At 34.5% G+C, this 6,521-nt stretch overlaps 1 non-coding gene across 1 annotated transcript; it reads right to left on the bottom strand.

Annotated features, from left to right (window-relative positions):
• Positions 1–1,050: 1,050 nt before the first annotated feature.
• LOC118528972 (U6 spliceosomal RNA) lies at positions 1,051–1,148 on the bottom strand. Its single transcript, XR_004913890.1, has one exon. It is a non-coding gene; the product is annotated as a U6 spliceosomal RNA (small nuclear RNA).
• Between the last annotated feature and the right edge of the window lie 5,373 nt (positions 1,149–6,521).

Below are 6,521 nucleotides of genomic sequence, written 5' to 3'. Positions count from 1 at the left end.
GAATGGCAATAAAAATTGAAAATATCATCACAAATAACAATGCTATCTTTATCAACTTTTAGTACATATCATAGCTCAATAAAAATTTGATGATTTTTGGACAACATAAGAAATATGTTTGGTTTATTAAAAACTTACAGAATGATTATAGAGTTACAGGATAATTCTACTAAGAATTGGTAGAGTTTTCTATGAGTTGTGGAAATCCTAGTGAATTTTTCACCTTTCTTCTGATAAGGATTTTATTCTCTTATAATGTAAAAAAGGTTATATATCATTATTCTAATACTAAGCCATCTAATTCTTGTATAACTAATTAGTTTACTTTCTATTCTGTTGACTTTTTCAATCCCAGTCATCTGAAATTAATTTATTGTCAGATGAAGAGTTTCTGAGATTTTCTAATATGTACACAAGGGAAAGGAAATTTCCTTCATGAAAACTAAGTATTTTAGATAGCATTTTTAAAGACTTATGAAAACATAACTAACTTTTCCCTGTTTCTCCAAGAGACATATGTACATGCTTTAAAGCTACCACATTATTTGATGACTTTATGAACAATTACTGGAAAGAAAATATTACATGCATTATTTTCACATAGAATTTATTAATAGTTCCTGAATCTTGCAGATTTTTAGAGAGAATTTTGTTTCAAAGAAACCACAAGTTTGGCCTACATAAATTCAATCCCCTATGCAATCTTTATATCACCAAACTTGTCCCATCAGGAAGCTGCCTATGAAAGTTCTGTAGTTTGGGCTGTGAATGACAATAGCAAATGGGATAAAATTAATGTGGCAAAATTAATGCTGGGGCCATGAAAAACAATGAGAAAGAAATTACTCCAATAGAGCTGAATACTGGGCTATCAACTAGGCTAAATAAGGAATTTATTCCATTACCAGGGGAAGGAGATTTTATTTATTTATTTTTAAAGATTTTATTTATTTATTTGACAGAGAGAGACACAGCGAGAGGGAACACAAGCAGGGGGAGTGGGAGAGGGAGAAGCAGGCTTCCTGCAGAGCAGGGAGCCTGATGTGGGGCAAAAATATGGAACGCTTCACGAATTTGCATGTCATCCTTGCCCAGGGGCCATGCTAAACTTCTCTGTATTTTAGTACACGTGCTGCCGAAGCGAGCATGGGAAGGAGACTTTTAAACCTTACCCTGTGTTAGAAAGGGGCAACTGACTGATAGGAGTTTCATTGTTTATGCCCTGAATAGATGAAATATAATTTTCTTATTTCAATTCCACATTATGTAATATGTCTGTGGTGGGAAGTGGAGAAGGGAGAACAACTTTTCTTTCAGTTAATATGATTCCAGGCTATATAGAACCCTGACAAGACATAATAAAAAGGACTTTGCATCAACCCAGAGTTCCTTCACGGTCAGCCAGATGCCATAACTGATAGCATGGCTGATTTTCTTCCTTGGAGAAGAAATGCATATTCTTTTTGCAGGAAGAACAGTACAATGGGTACATTCAAATGGGCAATGGCAGAGGTCACCAGAACAGTATGATTATTACCTCTGCTTTGGTGTCCATTCTCCTCTTTCTCTCTCTAGAGGGATCATGGCTCCTCAGCTGAAGACAGCATTTTCTAATTTCCCTTGCAGCTCATTTTACCCATGTGGCTTAAGACAAAATATGTCAGTAGAAGCCATGTGACTTGTGGGTCATTTCCTTTATTCTAGACTTTTCCTCTTACGATTGGAACATCCTTGGAATCCACATGTTAAAGATGGCAAAATCATCCCATCAGCTAGATGCTTATTTTTGACTATTATATGAAAGATAAATAAGTATCTGTCACTGCTAACCCACTTTGTTTTAGGGTATCCTTTTTCTAACATCTTGGCCTCTATATTCCCAGTAATACAATTATAGTGCTATGATTTTATTTTATTAATTAATTAATTTCTTTATTTTGGTGGGCAGCAAAGCAAAGTTTATTGAGTGAGAGTATAAAGCTCCCAAAGAGGGAGGAGGCCCTCGAGGGTTTCCATTGGAGTTTCTAAGTGTAGGGTTTTTTTTTGTTTTTTAATTTTATTTTATTTCATTATGTTATGTTAGTCACCATACAATACATCATTAGTTTTTGATGTAGTGTTCCATGATTCATTGTTTTTGTATAACGCCCAGTGCTCCATGCAGTACGTGCCCTCCTTAATACCCATCACTGGGCTAACCCGTCCCCCCACCCCCAAAACCCTCAGTTTGTTCCTCGGATTCCACAGTGTCTCATGGTTCGTCTCCCCCTCCGATTTCCCCCCCTTCATTTTTCCCTTCCTTCTCCTAATGTCCTCCATGCTATTCCTTATGTTCCACAAATAAGTGAAACTATATGATAATTGACTTTCTCTGCTTGACTTATTTCACTTAGCATAATCTCCTCCAGTCCCATCCATGTTGATGTAAAAGTTGGGTATTCTAGTGCTATGATTTTAAGTATACTACTGCTTTCAAATAGTTAATATGTTACTTAAGACTTTTAATAAATTTTTACAAGTAAAACTTGTCTATACTTTTCTCTCTTTTTTAAAGATTTTATTTATTTATTTTAGACAGAGAAAGGGGGAGAAGACACGCAAATGGGGTGAGGAGCAGAGAGAAGTGGGACAAGCAGATTGCACACTGAGTGTAACACCTGACATGGGGCTCCATCTTATGATCCTGAGATCATGACCTGAGCTGAAATCAAGAGTCAGATACTTAATCAACTAAGGCACCCAGGCACCCCAATATACTTTTCTCTTTTTTTTATCTTATTCTTACTTATTCTTTTCTGTTTTCAGAATCATCATTTGGTTAGCTTAATAATGTGCATGTATATATTTTACTTAAAAAGTGAAAGCAAAGCTGGTCATTTCCTGTAAGAATAGAATACATATTTTCTAAATGAATTATACATAAGGTTCACATTACTTTTATTTCATCTGAAAATGATGTACAGTGTTGGGAATCAGATATATTTTTAACTGACAAGTCTTACAAATGTATATTACTAATGAACTCAAACCAAGAATAGCAGAATGTGAAGACTTTCTGGACTAATGTGAAGGCTTTGATACTAGCCAAGAATTTTATTTGAAATCCTAGGAACAGTTATTTTGCTCACTTTGTATATCTGGAGACACTAAAATTAAATCATTTAAAATAACTAATCATGGGGCGCCTGGGCGGCTCAGTCGTTAAGCGTCTGCCTTCGGCTCAGGTCATGGTCCCGGGGTCCTGGGATTGAGCCCCACATCGGGCTCCCTGCTCGGCAGGAGGTCTGCTTCTCCTTCCCCCACTCCCCCTGCTTATGTTCCCTCTCTCGCTGTGTCTCTCTCTGTCAAATAAATAAATAAAATCTTTTTTAAAAAATAAAATAACTAATCAGACTTATATCCAAATATCAAAAAAATTCTAAACTTGCATATATAACTTTGCATACATTGCTAATGCTCTTGGGCCCAATTCTTTAATAGCAGTTTACTTACCACTAATTACAAAGAACACAAAGATCAAATAATGCCATGATTATTTTAAGACATATTTAGTAATTTGATGAATCCATGCATCACTGATACCTGACAGCTGCCGTTTCACTTTTGCACAGATGTTACTAGGTTAGGGAAAATGAAGAACACTAAATTGGCAAATAATCTCAATTATATTGAATATTGTTATTGTTTCCACACCAGAGACATGATTTCTATCTGCAACATTTGATTATTCAAAGAGAAGTTGGAAACTTACTTGTTAGAACTGTATCTAAACTCTTCTAGGAAAGCACATTAAACCTAGTTATTATTTGTTGCAGGAAGTAAAACTTGTTCCTCATATTGTGGAATAAGAAGAATGTTGAAAAATATATTGTTGAATAATTCATATACAGTTTCACTCAGTATGAGCCAGCCCAGAAAAAAAGTCTATCATATATCAAATCACACTCAAATAAAAAACAACACTGAAAAAAAAGCTATATTTTGTCTCTAGAGCATCATATATATCTACAGTATATGCAATTATTTTATAAGTAAAAATAAATTATCCAAAAAAACATTATTATTTTCTTCTAAAACTAAGGTGATTTTTAGCTTAGATGTGTTACAAATGCTATTTTCCTTTAGAATTGCCCCTAAAAAGAAACATTTATATGTAAGCTTAACAATTGGATACTTATGCATGGTAAATTTAAGTTACAAGAATATTCACTTAACTTCTGTTTATAAATCCCTACTCCGTTTTAAGACTTGAGTGACTTTGACAATTAAATGTAGGATAACAGCACAACAAGCCCTATATCCAATAGAGTATAATAAAGCACATTAATGCCATTTCACTTTAGTGTTATGATGTGTCAACATTTGCTGATTTAAGTACACAGAGGCTTGCTGCTATGAGCAAAATCATTAAAAATTTTCTGAATAGGGACGCCTGGGTGGCTCAGTCAGTTAAATGTCTGCCTTCGGCTCAGGTCATGATCTCAGGGTTCTGGGATCGAGTCCCGCATCAGGCTCCTTGTTCAGTGGGGCGCCTGCTTCTCCCTCTGCCTGCCGCTCCCCCTGCTTGTGTGCTCTCTTACTCTTGCTCTCTCTCTCTGACAAATAATAAAATCTCAAAAAAAATTTCTGAATAACCAAACTCCATAAAGTATTAACAATAATTTTTAACGTGCAATCCATTCACTAGAGCTAAAAAGTGTGTGCACCACATGATTTCTACACTTTGAAATACATAAATCCATGTTCTAATATATATCATAGAAGTCAGTGATTACCTGAATGCATATCATGCTCTAGGCACCATGACCAATACCTGAGTTAAAAAATATAAGATGCTTCCTGTCGTCAGGAGGCTTACTCAAAAAACAACCACTGCTATAGAGTTTGTTTGCATAAAACTCCATCCGTTTTTAAAAATATATTTATTTATTTATTTATTTATTTGAGAAAGAGAGAACGTGTGTGAGCAGAGGGTGGAGGGTGGAGGGTGGGAGAGGGGCAGAGAGAGAGAATCCCAAGCAGACTCCTGCTGAGTATGGAGCCGGACTTGAGGCTCAATCCCACAGCCTTGAGATCATGACCTGAACCAACACGAAGAGTACATAGCTCAACCTACTGAGCCACCCAGGTGCCCCTAAAGCTCTGTACCTTAAAAAACAGTCTCATACTTACTCTGTTTGAGTCCAAAAAACAAAAATCTCCCTCTGATTAATAATAATCATCCTCATATTCAAATAAAGTCACAGAGACTCAAAACAGCAACAATAAAAGTCTAGGTTTACAATGACATATAAGAATGTATATTAAGTTGGTTACATTCCCAAATCCAGTATTATTATTACTTCATCACATTTAGAAAAGAGAAAGCAAAGACTCACATCCATCAAAAAACTTGCCAGAGTCATTTACTGTAAAGCAAACAAGGAACATAGATTCTGTTCTTCAAACCACTAATTCAGGATTATGTTCATCTTCACTGTACACACTTGTAAGGTGAATGTTATTCCTGATAATATATCTCTAACTCAGTCATAGAAATTAGCATTTTATTTTTCATAAGAAACTATAATTAAAATGAAATCAAAAGTTACCTAAGTTACTCTCCTCCACCCCTTTCTTCAGTGCAGTTATATTATTCATTTGCAGTAGGTTTATTTTTTTCTTTTTGTTTTCTATGTTGTTTGCCATCTCTCCCTTGTGGATTTTATTTATTTTTTGAGTATGAGAAATATTAATCTTTTATGAAAACATGTTTTATAGCAAAGCGTATATATTTACTTTCGACCATAGCAAGTATTAGAAGCAATTTATCTAATTAAATTTAAAAATGTTTAAGGTGGTCACTTGGTTGCTGCCATCTTTATTTGTCATCATAAAATATGATTTACTCTTTGAATGACATTTGTATCCTAACTAAATTCTCACCAGAACAAATATTCTGTGTATAGTCCTGCTTCCACTTACATAATTCCTTATATAAAAAGAAACAGCTCTCATATTTTCTCTATTCAAGGTTCCTCCTAAATCTCCCAATTTTGAAAACTTTTCAAAATGACTTCTGTATATTTATTTTCTCTTCTGTATAGAAAACAGATACAATACAGCTCAGCCTGTATTATTATTTCAGGCTTAATTTTTCTCTTAATGTTTTTTAATGTTTATATTTTCTTCTTTAATGAAATACAATTAACATACAGTTATACAAGTTTCAGGTGTACAATAAAATGATTCAACAATTCTATAAATTTCTCAATGCTCATCTATATAAGTGTACTCTTAAGCCCCTTTATCTATTTCACCCATCTCCCTCTACCCACCTCCCCTCTGGCAACTATCAGTTTGTTGTCTGTATTTTTGTTTGTCTCCTTTTTTCATTGTTTGTTCATTTGTCTTATTTCTTAAATTCCACATATGAATGTAATCACATAGTATTTCTGTTTCTCTGACCAACTTAACTTCACTTAGCATAATATCCTCTAGGTCCAACCATGTTGTTGCAAATGTCAAGATTTCATTCATTT

The sequence above is a fragment of the Halichoerus grypus genome, chromosome 5 (assembly GCF_964656455.1).
Source record: "Halichoerus grypus chromosome 5, mHalGry1.hap1.1, whole genome shotgun sequence".
In the NCBI taxonomy this organism is placed as follows: Eukaryota; Metazoa; Chordata; class Mammalia; order Carnivora; family Phocidae; genus Halichoerus; species Halichoerus grypus.
This window is presented reverse-complemented; position numbering and strand designations above follow the sequence as displayed.